The sequence below is a fragment of the Sceloporus occidentalis genome, unplaced genomic scaffold (assembly GCF_023333645.1).
Source record: "Sceloporus occidentalis isolate IW3139 unplaced genomic scaffold, rSceOcc1.0.p SCAF_4, whole genome shotgun sequence".
Classification (NCBI taxonomy): Eukaryota; Metazoa; Chordata; class Lepidosauria; order Squamata; family Phrynosomatidae; genus Sceloporus; species Sceloporus occidentalis.
In genome coordinates, this window is record NW_028316984.1 from 178,298,369 (window position 1) to 178,317,534 (window position 19,166).

Genomic DNA, 19,166 nt, shown 5'->3' on the forward strand with positions numbered 1-19,166 from the left:
ACAATGAGTAATTGAACCCTTTTGTAGTAACGTCCCAGGGTGGGGTGGGCTACATGAAGTATTCTGAATCACAAAACAAGCCTTCAGTCTTGAGCTATCTGGTCCCAATATGAAGGTAAGTCTGGTCACCATCCATGGAACAGGAGGTAGCAGCTCAGTCTTGCCCTTTGCATCAGGTTTCAGAATATTTTTTCTTCCAGGATGAAGCAAAATATCTCTTATCTCTGACATACAGTCACACAACCATTTAGTATTATACTCTTTGGTTTACATAGTCTACTGTACAACAATAGTGGTAATTTATTTGACTATAGTTAATCAAAGTTCTAGCACTTACAAGTCCTCTGTGGAAAAAGTACATATTCAAGAAGTGAAAGTGATACATTTTCAAGAACAAGCTCTCAATATATATTCATACTGTAAACTTTCAGCTATGTGTTTCATTATAGTGGTGCCTTGTAGCTTTTAAGGGGTTTACAGCTTGGCCATAATTATTCACCACGGGGTACCATTTGGCACAAAATTGATACTTTCCAATTCTCTGCTCTTCTTAATGAAGAGCTATTCACTCTGGGGCCCGTTCAGCTCTCCTCCCTATCAATATATTCACAGAGTTTATCTGAGGAGGTTTGCAAAAGATTATGTGCAAGGTTTCATGAAATGATTTCCGTGATGTATTCCTGAATTTAAAAATTGCTTTGCCATAAAGTACTGAGATTTCATTACGCCAGGCTCCATCCCTGCCTAAGTGTCTGATGGGTAAATGGCTTTGATTTATGCATGGACCAAAATATTTTATGCCACACCAGCTCCACATACAAGAAGGTTTGTGTGTGACTATTCACTATACAGAAACCCAAAGCTCAGTACAGACACGTAAAACACTTTCCATACAGAACCCCTCCCTCCCTAAAACGCCCTCCAATGAAATATTTAGGTACTATTTCACAGCCTAATTCCATGTATATTTACTCAGAAGTAAGCCCCACTTAGTTCAGCAGGATTTCTTTTCCCTTAAAGGCATGAATAGAAGCAAACACATTAAAAACCACAGCATTCGTTATTTTTCTATTTTAAAAAGCTAACTCTCTTTTTAAAAAACAGATAAATTAATCAATGTACACAATGTACACAATGCTTCATTTGGAAAAGGTTACCCTTGTAGAAAAAGAATTCATTTGAAGAAAGATATGGATTACTAAAAAATAATATGGTTTAAGAATGGCCATCACAAGGTAAAGCAATTTGAAAAGGAATCTTAAACCAATATTTTCTTCTAGGCATCCTAAGGTTTCTTGACTGTTTGAGATACTACACAAGGACAGACAATATATGTGCCTCCTCATCCAATGCAGTCTGTAAAAGATCCTTTCTTCAGTAGAACAGAAAAGGAAAAGGAAAGCAGAGAAAAGTATAGGAGGAAGACAACACAATGAGCAGGGGAAATTGTGGAGAAATAATAGTAATAAGCAGAGAAACTAAAGAGAAAGGTGTTGTGTGAAATGGGTGTGTGCCTGCCTTCTTCACAGATGTGGTCTTCTTTAAATCAATAAGAGCTGGGACCATCTGTCTTCATCATTTGCATCATTTAACTGTTGTGGCATTTTGAGATCTGAGTTGGGGATCGAAATGGAAATCATTCCTGCTAAGTATATAACTATCCATAGAACAGAAGTGCCAAAGAAGCCACAAGCACCTCTTTCATTGCTTCATATATGCACATAAGATACCAACATGTCCTTCCAGAAAAGTCCAGGTATTTACCCATCTCCAGTTACACTGGTCTTTTGGCATCTTAGACATGGTCACTATCGTCAGTCCAGAACTCAGTATCTTTTGGTGTCGCTGAGTTCAGTGAAATTCCCAAGCCAGCTCATCTTAAAGTATTTGCTCACAACTATTGTTGGTAGCAGGAGTGCCAGGCAGCCTGCAGGTACTGTATGGAAAGACAGCCACCCATTGTTGCTGTGGAGAAAGCTGAAAACAGAGTACAAGGTGAGGATATAAAATTCAGGTTAAGGAGAGGAAAGGTCAAATCAGGCACAGATGTTGTGAAGACAATCTGCACCTGATTCGAGGTTTTGGTTCTGTGCCGTGTAAACAGGATGCAGTGAGCCTTTGGGAAATTTGAAGTAAATAACCCATACAGACAAGCCCTAGGACCCCAGGAGATCAGGGTTCAAACCCTCACTTGTCTCCATTGGGTGACTTTGAACAGCTCACACTCTTTCAGTCTTAGAGGAAAGCAATGGCAAATCCTCTCTGAAGATATCTGGATAGGTTCACTTTAGGACTGCCAGAAGTCAGAAATGACTTGAATACACAACAGCAACAACAACAACCCCCTGAATGCAATTTAATCATTGATGTTGCTGCTGGGAGTTATTGACTCTTTGTAGGCCTTAATATCAGATTTTATGCCTCGTGTTTTATACTTTTTCATAAGCTGTTTGTAGAAACTGGGTGGAAATACTTGGAAAATAAAGAAACAAATCCCAGAAAGTGAAACAATATTTTATACATCGCTTCATAATTCAGTTTTTTATATTATGGTGTCTGGTGATTTGTAATACGCGTAATTTATGCTACTTATTTTATTTGTACCCCATCTCTCTCCTAAGTGTCCAACATAATTAGAAAAAAAAATAAGTTTGACTAAAAACACAGTAAATTAGAAAAGCAGAAGTACAATTAAACATATGATACCAAAATGCAGTTTTTGTTAAAACAGTATAAAAGCAGTCAATTAAAATAATAAGTAAAAATTAAATTTAATAAGAGAGCCAGTGTGGTATAGTGGTTTGAGTGTAGGACTAGGACTTTAGAGATCAGGGTTTGATTCCCCACTCTGCCATGGAAATCCACTGGGTGACCTTTGGTTAGTCACATCCTCTCAGCCCTAGAAACCCTTGTGATACTCAGTATGGTGCAGTGGTTTGAGTATTGATCTATGATTCTGGAGACCAGGATTCAAATCACTGTTCAGCCATGGACAGGTCACACTCTCTCAGATTCAAAGGAAGGAAATGACAAATTCTCTGAACAAATCTTGCCAAGAAAACCCCACGAAAAGTTCGTGTTAGGGTCATCATCAGAAACAACTTGGAGACACACAACAATATATCTTTAATAGGCAATATTTCTTTAATTAAGAAAATTAGTTTGAGGATTTTGCCAAAAAAAACCCTATAGGGTCTCCTAATTTGGACACTTTATATACATTTCTGTACTGTATATGTAATGGTGATTAAGTTTGTTCTTGTTGTGTAGCATCCAGTTGTTTCCGACTTATGTACTCTAAGGTGAACCTTTCATGGGCTTTTCTCAACAAGATTTGTTCAGAGGGGGGTAGCCTTTGTGTTCATTGAACTTTAAAACCCATTTGGTTAAAAGATGTCCTTTTGGAACACCCAGTTTATTCTCACCACATTCTCAGTTTGTCCTCATCACAGAATATAATTTATTGTTATTAGCAAACATGACCACTGAAATACTTCCAGATTTTGCCTCATGAAATTTGGCACACCTCTACCTTAGTGTATATACAAGTTTTGCATGTTTAAAAAGTATTTTGACAGCAATCTATTTCTTATAATATGTCTTCCCAGCTTTTAATTTTAAAGTACTGGAGGTGAGTGGAGGGTAGAAGAGAACACCTTACAGGCACCTTTCCATTCATTTACTAGAGTCTTATACATTCTCCCTTCCCTTGATATATTAATTGAATTGAATTTTTTTTAATTTTCTCAGTTTTGTAATATATGTTTTGCTATTTTGCCATTGCTTCCATGGTAGTCAAATTATTACCTGCTTCAGTTGTTCTTTGTTGGTGGTGGTCATGGTGGTGGTATATCATAGAATCATAGAATCATAGAATCGTAGAGTTGGAAGAGACCACTAGGGCCATCCAGTCCAACCCCCTGCCATGCAGGAAATCCAATTCAAAGCATCCCTGACAGATGGCCATCCAGCCTCTGTTTAAAGACCTCCAAGGAAGGAGACTCTATCACCCTCCGAGGGAGTGCATTCCACTGTCGAACAGCCCTTACTGTCAGGAAGTTCCTCCTAATGTTCAGGTGGAATCTCTTTTCCTGTAGCTTGCATCCATTGTTCCGGGTCCTGTTCTCTGGAGCAGCAGAAAACAAGCTTGCTCCCTCCTCAATATGACATCCTTTCAAATATTTAAACAGGGCTATCATATCACCTCTTAACCTTCTTTTCTCCAGGCTAAACATCCCCAGCTCCCTAAGTCGTTCCTCATAGGGCATGGTTTCCAGGCCCTTCACCATTTTTGTCGCCCTCCTTTGGACACGCTCCAGTTTCTCAATGTCCTTTCTGAATTGTGGCGCCCAGAACTGGACACAATATTCTAGGTGGGGCCTGACCAGAGCAGAATACAGTGGCACTATTACTTCTCTTGATCTAGACACTATACTTCTATTGATGCAGCCTAAAATAGCATTGGCCTTTTTAGCTGCCGCATCACACTGTTCACTCATGTTCAACTTGTGGTCTACTTGGACTCCTAGATCCCTTTCACACGTAGTTTCATTCAGCCAGGTGTCACCCATCCTATATCTGTGCATTTTATTTTTCCGCCCTAAGTGCAATACCTTACATTTCTCTGTGTTGAATTTCATGTTGTTAGCTTTGGCCCAGCTTTCTAGTCTATTCAGGTCATTTTGAATCTTGATCCTGTCCTCTGGGGTATTTGCTATTCCCCCTAATTTGGTGTCATCTGCAAATTTGATAAGTATGCTCCCAATTCTGTCATCCAGGTCATTGATAAAGATGTTGAATAGCACTGGGCCCAGGACAGAGCCCTGTGGGACCCCACTGGTCACTTCTCTCCAGGATGAAAAGGAGCCATTGTTGAGCACCCTTTGGGTTCGGCCGGTCAACCAATTACAGATCCATTTAACGGTTTCTTTGTCTAGCCCACATTTTACAAGCTTGTTTGCAAGAATGTCATGGGAAACCTTGTCAAAGGCCTTACTGAAATCAAGATATACTATATCCACAGCATTCCCTTCATCTACCAAGCTGGTAATTTTATCAAAGAAAGAGATTAGATTTGTCTGGCATGACTTGTTTCTCTGAAACCCAGGTTGACTTTTTGTGATTATGGCATTGCCTTCTAGATGTTCACAGACTCTCTGTTTAATGATCTGCTCCAGAATCTTTCCTGGTATTGATGTCAGACTAACTGGACGATAATTGTTGGGATCCTCTTTTTTCCCCTTTTTGAAGATGGGGACAACGTTTGCCCTCCTCCAGTCGGCTGGGATCTCTCCTGTTCTCCAGGAGTTTTCAAAGATTATTGCCAATGGCTCCGATATTACATTTGCCAGTTCTTTTAATACCCTTGGATGGAGTTCATCTGGTCCCTGAGACTTAAATTCATTTAGATTAATAAGGTGTTCCTCTACTATCTCTTTACTTATTCTGTGCTGAAATTCCCCTATTCAGTCCTCTGCTCCATTATCCTCAGGTTGAGCACCCTTTGCCTTTTCTGAGAAGACTGAGGCAAAGAAGGTGTTGAGTAATTCTGCCTTTTCTCTGTCTTCTGTTAGCATTTTGCCATCTTCTCCACGCAGTGACCCTACTGTTTCCTTCTTCTTCCTTTTGCTGCGGACATATCCAAAAAAGCCCTTTTTATTGTTCTTAACCTCTCTAGCAAGCCTGAGTTCATTCTGCGCTTTAGCTTTTCTGACTTTACCCCTACACATGCCTGCTATTTCTTTGAATTCCTTTTTTGTGATTTCCCCCTTTTTCCATTTCTTATACATGTTCCGTTTCAAACTTAGCTCAGTTGAAAGTTCCTTAGTCATCCATCCTGGTTTCTTGAGACACCTCCCGTTTTTCTTTCTCACTGGAACTGTTTGAAATTGTGCCTTCAGTATCTCTCTTTTGAGAAACTCCCATCCATCCTGAACTCCCTTATCTTTTAGTATTTCTGACCATGGAATCGCCCTCAATACCTCTCTAAGTTTACTGAAATTCGCTCTCCTAAAGTCTAGGATGCGTGTCTGACTATGCCTGGCTTCTCCTTTCCACTGTATTACAAACTCCAGGAGAACATGGTCACTTCCACCTAAGGATCCCACCACTTGCACCCCATTAACAAGTCATCCTTGTTGGTTAGGATCAGATCTAAAATAGCTGACCCCCTTGTTGCCTCTTCCACCTTTTGGACCATGAAATTGTCTTCCAGGCAAGTGAGGAATTTGCTAGGCCTTGAGGATTTTGCTGAGTTTGACTTCCAGCAAATATCAGGATAGTTGAAGTCGCCCATCACTACTACATCTCTCTTTTCTGACTGTGTGGTCATCTGTTCTAGAAAGATATCATCCAATTCCTCAGTCTGACTTGGGGGTCTGTAGTAGACTCCCACCGTAACATCCTTGTTGTTTCCCTCCCCTTTGATTCTTATCCAGATGCTCTCCACCTGGCTTCCATGATTGATGTCCAGGATTTCTTCACTGGTGTAAATATCTCTGACATATAGTGCTATTCCTCCTCCTTTCCTGTTTGGCCTATTTCTCTTAATAAGGTTATACCCCTCTATTTCCACATTCCAATCATGAGACTCATCCCACCAGGTTTCAGTGATGCCTATTATATCATATTTGCTTTGTTGTACTAGGAGTTTGAGTTCATCTTGCTTATTTCCCATGCTCTGTGCATTAGTGTAGAGACATCGCAGACCATGGTTCCCTTTTACTTGCTGCCTGTGCAAGTTTTTTTGCCTCCCACTGTTGGGTCCTTGCACTGTTTGCCTTGTTTCCTCTGTGTCAATTTGACTATTTTTGCCATCCCTTTCGCCTTCCTTAATATTGTCTCCCTTCCCCTCGGAACTCAGTTTAAAGCTCTCCTGATCAAGTTCTTGAGACTGTTGGCAAAAACATTTCTTCCAACTGGCGTGAGATGCAACCCGTCTGTTGCAAGAAGTCCCTCCTCATGGAACCGCAGCCCATGATCGAAGAATCCAAATCCTTCTCGGCGGCACCATCTGCGAAGCCAGTTGTTCACATCTGCTATTTTCCTCTCCCTTCCTGGACCATGCCCTTCAACTGGCAGAAGAGACGAGATGACAACCTGTACATCCATTCCTTTCAGCTTCCTACCAAGCGCCTCGTAATCCCTTTTGATGTTCTGAATGCTGTGTCTTGCAGTATCAGTAGTTCCCACGTGGACCAAAAGGAAGGGGTATTGGTCAGTAGGCTTGACCAGTCTTGTCAGCCTCTCTGTCACATCATGGATCTTTGCACCTGGAAGACAACACACCTCTCGAGACATCTTGTCAGGCCTACAAATCACTGCTTCTGTACCCCTCAGCAAGGAGTCCCCCACTACGACCACACGCCTCCTCCGAGGCTTAGCATCGACTGTTCCCTCGGGTGGGACTCTCAGGCTCCCCTGCTTTGTCCCTGAAGTTTGTCCATGCTGCTCTTCTTCATCCTCCTTGATAAGGGAAAGGGCTTCGAATCGATTCTCTAGCTGCAAGCTCCCTGAACAATCCCTTCTTGGCTTACTTCTCTTTGTGACATTCCTCCAGCTGTCTGCCTCCTGTGTATGGCAAGTGACCTCTTCCAACCTAGCATCTTCCTCTGCGTGGTACTCATCCAAGATGGTTAGTTCTATTGTGTCCAGGAAATCCTCTTGTTCCCTAATCTGCTGAAGTGTAGCTACTCTGGACTCCAGCTGCTGCACTTTCTCCTCCAAGAGTGCTACCAACTTGCACTTGGTGCATGTGAAGTTCTCCACTTCTGTAGGCAAGAAGAGAAACATCCCACAAGAGTTGCAGGTGACTGCAGCAGTTCCCTCGTTGTCCATACTGCAAAGTCTTTAGTAATGAGTATAACAGTCAATCTACTGGGAATATTTCTTTAAAGGAATGTACTGGCTGCTATCTTACACTTAAAGGGAAGGTTCTGTTTCAATATCTGATTCTAACCTGATGCCACTTGAGCAGAGTTGTTGAGTTAAAGAAAACTAAAATTCTGGAAGGCTCTGGAAGGTGGTATATAAAGCTAGTCTGCTAGCTCCGCCCCCTTGTGACTCACAGATGTGACTCACAGAAGCTCCGCCCCTTCAGCAACGAGCACACGGTCTCAAGCACACGGTCTCAAAATGGCTGCCAAGCAGCTCCTCTCCTTCTCCTCTCTCTGGCCGGACTGTTCTGGAAGGCTCTGGCAGTTGGTATATAAAGCTAGTCTGCTAGCTCTGCCCCCTTGTGACTCACAGATGTGACTCACAGAAGCTCCTCCCCTTCAGCAACGAGCACACGGTCTCAAGCACACGGTCTCAAAATGGCTGCCAAGCAGCTCCTCTCCTTCTCCTCTCTCTGGCCGGACTGTTCTGGAAGGCTCTGAAAGTTGGTATATAAAGCTGGTCTGCTAGCTCCGCCCCCTTGTGACTCACAGATGTGACTCACAGAAGCTCCTCCCCTTCAGCAACAAGCACACGGTCTCAAGCACACGGTCTCAAAATGGCTGCCAAGCAGCTCCTCTCCTTCTCCTCTCTCTGGCCGGACTGTTCTGGAAGGCTCTGGAAGTTGGTATATAAAGCTAGTCTGCTAGCTCCGCCCCCTTTTGACTCACAGATGTGAATCACAGAATCTCCTCCCCTTCAGCAACGAGCACATGGTCTCAAGCACACGGTCTCAAAATGGCTGCCAAGCAGCTCCTCTCCTTCTCCTCTCTCTGGCCAGATATATTTAATACTATGTATTCTCTATTTTAATTATTATGCATTATTATGCAAAAATGTATTCACATGTAGTCAAAATTAATAACAACCTACCTGACAATGTTGAGTCCTATCCAACCTTAAAATCAAATCTGAACATCGGAATGTAAGAGACTTCCAGAATCAGATCAAAGGCCCATCTAATCCAGCTTGTCCTTTGGAAGTCCACCAGAATAACAGGAGTGAGGTAGTCCTCCATTTTGTATTCACCAGCAATTGAGATACAGAGATATTCAGGAATTATCTAAACCAGGTGTGGTCAATTGGCCCTCCAGATGTTTTGCAACTCACCATTTGCTATACTGGTTGGAGAACTGGTGGAAGGTGCAGCTAAACAACATCTGAAGAAAAGCCCAGCCCAACCTGAAATATCAGCTATTTCATGAAGTGGACCAGGTATGAACTAAATGCAGCCTTCTAGATGTTGGTTAGGACTACTTCGAGTTGCAGATCAATGTCACCTGAAGAGCAGCAACAGCGGGAAAGGCGCATTTTGCCCATCCCTGGTATATGAGATAAATCACCTCTTGCACTCCTTAGATCTGTATTCACATCCTCTTCTCTCCTTCTTTGTGACTGAGAGGAGAATAAATGTCTGCTTTCAATTTTGACTAAACAATAGTTTCCACTTACATACAATCTGGAGAAACTATGGTTTATCCTAATTCTAGTTAGTTAACAAATCCACACTATCAAATTACAATTTGTTTTGACTAGAATCAAAATCAGGCACAGTTCTGCTGAGCTGAACTGGCACACACAAAGTATGAAATAATCTGGTTTATTTGAAACTGAAAGCAGGGGTTTTAAAGGAGGAGAAAAATATAGCACATGAACCCGAGGTTTGCTGCAGCTCATTCACAGTCCTCTAACCAGCCTTCTTTGATCAGATGACCCCCCTTCCCAAAAAACGTTTTGAATTCCACTTCCCATGATGTCTCAGTCTCAACACTGATCCTGTTAATCTGGAGCTGATGGGGGTTGTAGTCCAAAAATCTGCTGAGCACCAAGTTGAGGATGGCAGATGTAGGTGACTGCCTGAATTAAGCCATTATAAACCAGTTATACACATACTAATTTAGAGCAGATCTTTGTATTCTGGTGGGAGTCTCTTGCAAGTGCTCCAAAACTGGCGGGATAATCAGTTAGATATTTTTTGGAAATTTTATTGATTGCATTCTCTTTTCCCTCCTTAAATAGACAGGGACTTCCCTCTATCTATCTCATTCTATCTGTACATGACTCCAATCACTCAGTCTTGGAGGCTGTTTTACAGACTTTCTCAGACTAAAATGGAGTAACAGTCTCCTCTGAGTGAGGTTAACAGTCTCTTCCTGCAGTATTAACACCAGTTAGAATAGGATTTAGTTTGTTATGTATTTATTTGTTAAAGTTATTATTATTTGTTTTTATACTACAAACTTTATGTTTGTTTGTTTGTTTGTTTGTTTGTTTTGAGTAAGTCTTTATTCTTTAGGAGAACAGATTTAAAATAATAGTCTGACCCACACTTTTGCTGTTCTGCTGATGAAAGCTGAACTCTAACAAGTTTAACTCACCCAGTCACCCAGTGAGTTTCTATGGTCAAGCAGGGAGTCGAACCTTGGTCACCAGAGTCCTAGTCCAATGCTCAAACCACTTCAAGGTGTGTCCATTTCACCATAGGCATGACAAGAGTATGGCAGATTGCCACAACATTGCTTTGATGTATATACCACTTAAAGGTCACAACTTAATTTACCACTTAAATTTTATTCAATAAATTTGGGGAGGAATATCATCTAGTGGCTAGAATAACAGCAGTAAAGATTAAGAGACGCTAGAGGGCTGACATTCCACTACTGCATTCTTTTCTGTAAATTCTTTGCTTGCTTAAAACAAAGCAAAACATCCTTTTCCAGTTGCAAGATCTTTGCCAACACTATCAAACAAATCAGGGAATAGAAACCTTAGCTGCTTTTGTGTTTCCTGTCATAATCCATGGCTCAAACACTGATATTCCATAAAAATATCCCAATAAAATAATACAGAGTGGACAGCACCCGCTGTTGCACCATTTTATAGAAATCATTTCTTAAAAGTAATATGGTCAACCCTGCTCTTTGCATTTCCAAGACTACAAAACAGGCCACATTTTTAATGGTATGAATTACCAAGGAGTTCATAAATGTAAAGAATTAGAAATGGCCCTAAAGAAGGCGGTTTGGACTATCTTAAAATCTCTTCTGTGTATTCCAGCAGAACTGTTAATAGCGGAATTGAACTGAAGTACTATTCTCTACAGTACAGCTCCATCAAAGTTCTGTAGAAATCACTCTCGCTGGTTTTGATGAGGATTATGCTCACATTAATGTCCATAGGACTAGTGTGCATTCACCTGCTGAATCCATTACAGGTTTATTCAAAAATCTCCTTCCAAGATCAGATATCGAGTCATCATCTTGGAGATCTAGAGGGAGGGTCATTTTTAAATCTTCCTTCATGCCCTATGGTAAGATCCATTACCACTCTCCTTTCCAGTTTCTGAGCCCTGATATTACAGGAGGGGGGTCTGGAGTTGATGGCCCATGAGGTCCCTTCCAGCTCTACGATTCTGTGTGGGATTGGGGTTGCAATGTGAGTGAGGCAGGAGAGATCTGGATGTGGAGGACAGGAAGACTCTCAACAGGGATGCAAAATGAGGACATTGTCCCTCCAAATTAGAATTCTTTCTCCCTTCCATGAAATTTTCCTTCAGCCCCGCCACCAACTTCTAGCATTACAAACAGCAAGATTCATTGTAAAAAAAAAAATCAGTCACACCTAGAAATCTTGGAGTGCATCTATACTGTACAAATAATGCACTTTGACACCACTTTAGGCGCTGTGGCTCCATCCTATGGAATGTGGAATTTGCAGTTTTACAAGGACCTTAGCCTTCTCTGCCAAAGTGGGTTGGTGCCTCTTGTTATTGCTGCTGCTGTTGTTGTGTGCCTCCACGTCAGTTTTTACTTATGGCCATACTAAGGATAACCTATCATAGGGTTTTCTTGGCAAGTTTCTTCAGAAGAGGTTTGACATTGCCATCCTCCAAGGCTGAGAGACTGTGACTTGCTCAAGGTCACCCAGTGGGTTTTTATGCTCAAGCAGGGAATCAAACCCTGATCTGCAAGGTTCTAGTCCAGTGCTCAAACCACTACATCATGCTGGTGCCTTACAAATCCCAAAATTCTATAGAATGGAGCCATGGCAGTTAAAGTGGTGTCAAACTGCATTATTTCTACAAGGTAAATGCATCGTTATTTGTGGGTTCATGTTCCCTTGGTTACTTTCCCTGCCCCTTTTCTAGGGATCCCTAAACAATACTTCTAAATGCTCAACTGAAGTTTTAAATTACTATAATGCTAGAAATTCTGAGTGTGGATGAATATTTTATGGGCAGGAGCAAATTCTTGATTGGAGGGCAATGCCCACATTTCACCTCTGCATAATTATGCCCCTATTGAGTAGAGAATTTTGACCAGTCTTAGACTTCATCTGAATTTATTTCCTCCCATGGTTTGCCGTGGGACAGAAATCAAACCTTAAAGCAGAGGGGGAAAGAGAACTGGAACTGAGGTGCTTCCTTTCCTTCTTAACCATGAGACTGGCTGGACACTGGCTTTTCCTCTCTTGGACCCGCTGATACTATCCTTAGCATTGCCTCCTCGGTGTCCTTGAAAATTCATAATGCAAAGTTGATCAGATTTCTAAATCTAAAAAAGAAATTCCACATTTCGAAATATAAATCAGAAGAGGATTTCTTGAAAGAAAAAATGCCTTTGCTAACAAAACCCTAGTTTAACTGTCCAAGATGTACAACTCCTTCCTTTTGTTTTGTTTGAATCTTCACCATTCATCTTCCCTAAATGACTCCAAGTTTTATTACTATGAGAGAGGGGAGCACAAGTGCTCTGTTTGTCCTTTTCCTACACTGTGGATAATTTTTTAAAATCTCTTTTATATCCACTTTTTATATCCACATCTCCCGCACCAAAAACAAGAGGGCTTCACAGGTGGTAAAGAGTGAGCACACACAGACTGAAATGTTGCACAATTGTTTCATGTCATTGAGCATGTTTGCTAAGACATCAACCATATCTCCCAGTGCCCCAGTTTCAAGGAGCCTGTGCAATAATGAGCTGTTTGTCTTGAATCAGCAAAGTTTTCAAAGTCATTGAAAACATCTATGTATAAAAATAAATATACACACACTCACACTTACACTTGCACTCTCACATACACACAGATACTGGGAACATGACAATTGATTCTGCCAAGGGACCTGGGTGGGAGGGCTGTCATAATAAGTTCCTTCACATCAAAATTTCTATTACACCACTGAGGGGAGAGGTCATTAAATATTTCAGATGATAGCTATTGCCTTTGAAAGTCTAATGCCCAGCAGCATTTTTCTGATTGTTCCATCACATATGTATATATTGTTGTGGTTGGTTTCCTCCCCCAGCCATGTGTGTATGCCAACACTGCACATTTTGCTATGGGCTTCAACAAAGTCTGACTGTGAGCTGAAAGACTGCCAGATGGAACTTGAGGAGGGACATTTGCAGTAAGTGTGAATCACAAAGAACCATGTTTCATGGAAAGAAGATGGAAGGAAACAACCAGGGTCAGAACTGCCAGGATTTTTTAGACTGAAACTGCCTGAACCACATGACCAGGGAGTTGTAGGCAAAAAGCTACTTGTTGGACAACTCCCACAATCTCCCTGTGGCCATGCTGTGATAGGGGATTCTAGGAGTCATCATCCAAAATTGTAAGCTTCCTTTTATTGTAGTCCTTGTGTGTCTTCAAATTGTTTCTTCAAGGAGCCCTGGTGATGCAGTGGTTGAATGCCAATACTGCAGCTACAACATTGTGAGTTCGATCCCAGAGAGCTCCAGGTTGATCCAGCCTTCCATCCTCTCATAGGTCAGTAAAATGAGTACCCAGCTTGTTGGGGCAGTTGACTTAAAAATTGTAAACCACTTAGAAAGTGCTGAGTTCACTATGAAGCAGTATAGAAATGTAAATGTTCCTGCAGTTTCTGATTGATAGTGACCCTATCATGGGATTCTCTTGGGAACCTTTGTTCGGAAGAGGTTTTCCCCTTGCCTTCCCTCTGAGGCTGAAAGTGTGTGTGACTTGCCCAAGATCACCCAGTGGGTTTCCATGACCGAACAGGGATTTGAACCCTGGTCTCCAGAGTAGTAGTCCAACACTACGGCCACTACACCATGCTGGCTCAGGGATTGATGTGCGAATAAACTAACCAAGAAAAACATGGCTGTGATCTGGCGAACAGAGAGGGTCCCATTTCATTTGATCTGCAAATTTTAAAGATGAAGGGGTCCCTTAGTTCTGCAGCATCATGGCTATTTCTTAGCAGGATCTGGGAAGATTATCCCAGACTCTAACTGGGTACCATGGCATTCCTTTACAGTATTGGATCAGTCTTTTTCAAGCAGCTTAGCAGCCTAAGGCACAGGAGGGTGAAAGGGCTTAAAGGTTCTCATCTCTGACCCTCCATAGGCTTAGGCCTGTGGTTTTTATGGATATTCCTACTCTGTCAGAAGGCAAGATGGCTAAACTGAGACTGCCCTACTTTGGCCATATCATGAGAAGACATGACTGACTAGAAAAGGTAGAAGAGGAAGGCCACATTACAGATAGATAGATTTGTTCATAGAAGCCAGAGACCTGTATCTATGACCTCAGCAGGACTGTTGAGGATAGGGTCACCATAAATCGAACTTGGCTAGACAGTAGTTAATAACAAAACTCTGTCCTGTTCCTCCCTGTAAATGGGGAAAGGAGGAGCAATACCTCTGCTTGCAAGGAAGCAAAAGTAATCACTAAGGGACTTGAGTGTGGTTGGGATGTGCAGGTATGGGTCTGTCTGTGTATCTATCTAAAATGACTAGATTGTAATGCAAAGAATGAGAAACCTTGGGCTTACAGTGGACCCTTAGCATCCACTGGGGTTTGGTTCCAGGACCCCAGTGGATATAAAAATCTGTGGATGTTCAAGTCCCATTAAATATAATGGATAATAAAATAGTGCCACTTATATAAAATGGTAAAACCAAGCTTTGATTTTTTTTTTTGGGGGGGGGGGGGGATATATATATATATATATATATATATATAATCAAGCCATAGATGGTTGAATCCATGGATAAAAAATACAATTCGACATGCTGGCAGGGCATGGGGGGCCAATGAGGTTGAATTCTAAAACATCTGGAGATCAGAAAGTTCCCTGCATCTGTTCTATTGTGAAATTGTACACCAGGTCCCCTCGCCCGCCCGCCAGCTCCTCTTGCCCAGCCAAAGAAGATGTTGCAAAAATTTGCTTTATTTACTTTCAAGACTTATTTTCAATCCTGTGTTTGAAGAACTGGGTTTCAGCTTTGCCATGTATATAGCCAGAGCAATATGGGGCCTCCTCATCCACACTGCAGAAATAATCCAGTTTGGGGCCGTTTTGACTGCCATGGCTCAATGCTATGAAATTCTGGGAATTGTAGTTTTGTGAGACATTTAGTCTTCTCTTGTCAAAGAGCTATAGTGCCACAACAATCTACAATTTCCAGAATGCCATAGTATTGAACCATGGAAGTTAAAGTGGTATCAGCCTGATTTATTTCTGCAGTGCAGAGAGAATCCTAAAACTTGATGGAAGATTGCCATATGGTCCTGGGAGGAAGGAAATGTTTTTAAGGGTTTTGTGATTGAGTACCTTCATGTAGTCATTTATTTATGGTGACCCTAAAGTGAAGCTATCACAAGGTTTTCTTGGCAAGATTTGTTCAGAGGGCAGTTGGTTGCCTTTGCCATCGTCTGAGGCTGAGAGAGTGTGCATTGCCCATGATCACCCAGTGGGTTTCCACAACCAAATGGGATTCCAACCCTAATCTCTAGGGTTTGAGCATTGAGTCTGAGGTTTGAGCAATGGTTTGAGCATTGAGTCCTAGGCCAAAGATCAAACCACTATATCACCTGGCTCTAAACTCAAGGGTTTAGTTTGTCCTAATGTCCTTAAGAGGAATGACTTTCACCTAATATAGTCTTTCACTGTCAGTACTTTTAGGAATGAAAATTCCATTAGGAGCCCTTTACAGAGAAATCCTGTAATGCCTACTGAGAAGTAAAGCTGGTTGCTGTAAATGGGGTTTATTCCTGGGTCCAGGCCACAGAATTGCAGCCTTAAACTTAAATCTCTGATGCTCAACATAATATAAACCCTTCCACTTTAATAATCTCTAAAAGCTCATTTCCCTTCATTAGGCAAAAGGTTTACACTGTCTTAACTGAGAGCAATTACCATCCGCTTGTCTGCAGACAATAGTCTAGGTTGGCTGCATCCACACTGCAGAAATAATGTGGTTGGACACCACTTTAACTGTAATGGCTCTATGCTGTGGGATTCTGGGAGTTATAGTTTGTTGCAGCACCCTCTGGTTTACCTGCGGGGAAAGCCTCATCATTAGTACTTACTTCTGAGTAACTAAAGTTACACTCGATATATACTTTGTGATCACTGTAGTATGTCTGTGTAAGTTTATGTTGCAAAAGGTATGCATTTGACACAAACACAAATACACAATCAGTTTGTATCACTGTCTGATACTACAGGATCTGATCAATATTTAAAAGAGTCTTGATTTGACTTCCAATGTCATGGGGGAAATGTATTTCTCTAGATCATAATATCCATAGAAAATGAGGAAGTGATGCACTTCTTTCTGGTTTCTGATCAAGTCAACATTTCTTCCAAAAGTGTCAAGAAGGAATGAAAGACGCATCAAAAGCACCACAAACTTTCACTTGCCTTTGCAGTTCCCAGAATAAATGAGCACAAGTAGACTAAAGGTGCCAGGTCCTGTCTGATCTTGGAAGCTAAGCAGGGTGGGCTCTGGTTAGCCCTTGGATGGGAGACCGCCACTCAATGACAGGTGCTAAATTTCACAGGAAGGGGCAAAACCACCTCTGAGGCTTCCTTGCCTAAGAAAACCTAATGAAACTAATGGGATGCATAAGTTGGCAGGTGACTTTTTAAGTTGTACAAGAATTAAATAATACCAAGAGAGCAAATATTACACTTTAGAAAAAAACCTACACGTTTTACTGCAGGTAGGAAAAGGTATGGTGTTTGGGGTATTATTGGCATATACCTTCAAGAAGAGGTGGAGGGGGGCAAAATGAAGGCAGTGCATAGTTTGCTTCAGATCCCAAATTCCTAGCATCACAGTAACTTAACATTTCACTCCAGCATTTAGAAGTACAAAGTACAGGTCAGGCATGCAAAGAAAAGCAGCAGGCCAAGTTACCAAGGGAATGCAAACGCAGCAAAGATGAGTGTGAAGGCCTGCAATGTCTCACTCTCTGCAAGGTGAGGAATTATTTGGGGAGTGAAGGAAAGTTTTATTGGAGGGAGGAATTCTGTCTGAGGGGCAATAGCCAAGATCCCCCCCTGCCATCAAGTTGGCTTCAATTTATGGAGGTCCCTGTAAATGGGAGAGCAACAGGGAACAGGGCTCAGGGCTGTGTGTGCTGCCACACTGCAGAATTAATCCAGGTTGACACCACTTTAACTGCCATGGCTCCATGCTGTGGAATCCTAGGGTATGTAGTTTGCTGGGGCACCAAATCCCTCTGGCAGAGAAGACCACACACAAAACTACAAATACCAAGATTCCAGAGCATGGCACCACGGCAGTTCAAATCCTTGGATTTTGTAGTTTGATGAGGCACCACCACTCTTTGGCAGAGAAGGCTAAAGAGCTTGTAAAACTACAGATCCCAGGGTTCCCTAGGAAGGAGCTACAGCACTTACAGTGGGGTCAAACTGCATTGTTTTTATGGTGTGGATGCACCCTGCAAGACTGGAGCAGAACTGACTTGGAGGTCTCTCATACCTAAGGTTGCCATTAACAACAACAACAACAACAACAACAACAATAATAATAATCAGTGTGCATTTTAACTGATGTCTTTTTAATTGAAGATGTTTGTCTGTTAATTGTTGCTGTTCCCCACCTTGGGAGAGGCAAGAAAGAAAGAATGATAACAACACAATTATCATTAATAATAATAATATTTATATTTATATATGCAATATATAATTATATAAGAAATTATTATAATTTATTATTTAACTATTATATGATATATAAATATTATATTATATATTTATTATATATTATATCATATTTATATAGTGTGTGTGTATATATATATATATACACAATATGTAATATATAATTATATTATTATTATTATTATTATTATTATTATTATTATTATTATTATTTGACTTGAAGGCAGTTAACAACAACAAGCAGTGAAACTGTGACCTGTCTCAGGGATTGATGTCCTGTTTGAATGTGGATAGAGCCAGTAACGCTTCCAAGGAAAGTAACTTCGTTGGACATTAGTTCTGAGGAAAATGTGCTTAGAATCATGGCCTAGAAAGAAACTGACACAGAGAGAGAGAGAGAGAAAGAGAGAGAGAGAGAGAGCCCTACCTTACCTCCCTTTACTTGGAAGTAACTCCCACTGAACACACAGGGGCTTAATCCCAAAGATGTCTTACCATCTTTCTTGTTGTTGTTGCTGTTGTTGTTGTGTGTCTTTCTGGCTCATGGGGACCCTATGGCAAGGCTTTCTTGGCCACTTTCTTCAGATGGGCTTGCCACCAGTGCCATCCTCTGAGGCTGAGAGAGTGTGACTTGCCCAAGGGCAGCCAGTGGGTCTTTATGCTTGAGCTTTGACTCAAACCCTGCTCTCCAGAGTCTAGGAGTCCAGCCTTCAAATCCCTAGCTGGCTCTGCGGAATACCTTACTCAACTACAGATCCCAGAGGATAGAGACAGGGCCCCTAAAGTGGTGCCACAACGCTTTACATTGGGCAGCCTGGCTACACCCTCCATCCACCCAACGGAGATTGTTCATAGTGTGTTTAAATGTGCTCTAAGGTCAGCTAAGCCAGTGGTCCCCAGACTCTGGGCTTCAGCGGGCCAAGCTTCCTGGGGCTTCTGGACCTTGAAGTCCGAACGACCCTGAAGGCTGGAGTGGGGCCGATCCTGAGCCAGAGAGGCGCCAGGGCAGGCATCGGGCGCAAGGCAAGGCAAGGCAAGGCAAGGCAAGGCAAGGGCGGCGGCGGCGGGTCCGTCGGCAGAGTCCCCCCAAAAGCAAGCGGAGACCGTCCCTCGCTGTGCAACACTTCCGCCACGCCGTTTATTTCAAGGGGTCCCTCTCGGGCTCATGTACACTATATACACACGGAGACTGCCCCTCCTTCCTTCCTTCCTTCCTTCCTTCCTTCCTTCCTTCCTTCCTTCTCTCCTTTCTTTCTTTCATTCATTCCTGCTCTTGCTCCCTTCCTTTCATCCT